Raw genomic sequence first — 1800 nt, 5'->3', positions numbered from 1 at the left:
GGGCCTTTGCATTTACTGTTCCCTCTGCCTGGAACAGTCCTTCCCAGATCCTCCTTGTCATCTACATCTTGACTCCAGAACTCTCTCTTCACAGGAGACTCCCCTGACCACCTGTATTAAGCAGGGTTTTCCAGAGAAAAAGAACCAATAAAATACCTACATATATATACCTGTATCTGTGTACCTCATTTATAGCTATATCTATATCTCATCTATACCCAATTTGTACCTATATTACCTAGTATGTGTGGAGAGACAGAGACAGAGGTTTACTTTAAGGAATTGGCTCATGCGGTTGTGTGGTCAGCAAGACTGAGATCTACTGGATGAGCTAGCAGGTTGGAGGCTCATCTGAGTTGATGCTGCAGTCTTTAATCTGAAGGCTAGAAACTCAGGCAGAATTTCTTCACCACTGTCTTGAATTCCCTTTTCTGCGAGAAACCTAATTTTTTTTCTTCGTCCTTTCAATTGACTGGATAAGTCCCATCCACATGATCAAAGGTAAACTGCTTTTAAAGTCAACTGACTGTAGGCATGAATCCCATTTTAAAAAATATCTCCATAGCTACATTTAGCTGGTGTTTCACCAAGCAATTCATCTCTATGGCCTAGCTAAGCCCACACATGACAGGGACCATCCCTCTGTCTAAATGACCTTTACTGGTGGCCTCATCACAGGCAGCCTCCTCGCGGTGCCCTGTTCTCCCTCCCTCACCATCCGAAACCAGCTCCATGCTGTCTTCAGAATGGAAGTTTCCTCCGATCCTGTCTGTGCTGTTCACAGCCTAGAACCACAGGTGCTGAAACTCAACAAAACCCCTCGCTTTCAAGAAATGAAGAAAATGGGCAGGAGAAAGGGGAAATAAGCAAGAAATGAGAAGATGGACATAAGCTAGGGGAAGGGGGGAGAGCAGATGTAGCAGGGACATCCAGTGAGTGATGAGAGTCTTTGAGTCTCCCCTCCACCAAAGTCTCTGGCAACTAGGGGCTGAAGTGGACCGTGAAGGTGTCCCCCATAGTCCTGGAAGTGGGAGGTAAAGGTTTCTAGGACCTGGGGGTCTTAGGGGAAGGAGGCTATGCTGGGGTGACTTTTTCCCCTGATGGCTTGACCTAGAGCCCTGAGCTTAGATCCCACCCTGAACAGTCCTCGAGGACCTAGAGGTTAGAAGAGGCCTTTGGAGCCCCGGTTTCACTTTGCAACCAGTAGTTCCACTCAGCCCGGTGGTTGCCATCCCCACCTTACCACCCCACGCAGTTCTGGTGCTGCTGTGACCTAAATAGCTCCTGCACTCCCTTCAACTGCTGACTCATGCCTTCCCCTCACTCACTCACTCAGAGCTCCAGCCGGAAATATCACCTGACCTGCCCCTTACCACCCCTTCCTGGGCACAGCCACCCCACTGGGTCCTACAGAAGCATTGAGGAGTCTGCTCAGGCCCATCTAGAAAGTGAGGATTGGGAAGGTGGGGTGAGCTTAGAGCAGGGGTGTCAGACTCATTTTCACCGGGGGCCACATCAGTCTCGCGGTTGTCTTCAAAGGGCTGAATGTAATTTCAACTCCTTAACAGTTAAGGAGTAGTTACATTTATATAGTCCTAAAATTATTTCAGCTCTGAAAGCAACCATGAGGCTGATATGTTTGCTGGTGAAAATGAGTTTGACAACCCTGGCTTAGAGGACAAAAAGGAATGCAGGTGAGATAGTAAATGGAGATAGTAAGTTCTCTCTGTGGATGGATGATGATGAGAACAGGTGAGGTTGCAGGTGAGGACGCAGAAAGGAGAGGAAGGCTGTAGGGTT

Source organism: Phyllostomus hastatus, unplaced genomic scaffold (assembly GCF_019186645.2).
Source record: "Phyllostomus hastatus isolate PE091 unplaced genomic scaffold, TTU_PhHast_1.1 phas_contig_159, whole genome shotgun sequence".
Lineage (NCBI taxonomy): Eukaryota > Metazoa > Chordata > Mammalia > Chiroptera > Phyllostomidae > Phyllostomus > Phyllostomus hastatus.
The sequence above is the reverse complement of the archived record's forward strand: the minus strand, read 5'-3'. Positions refer to the sequence as shown.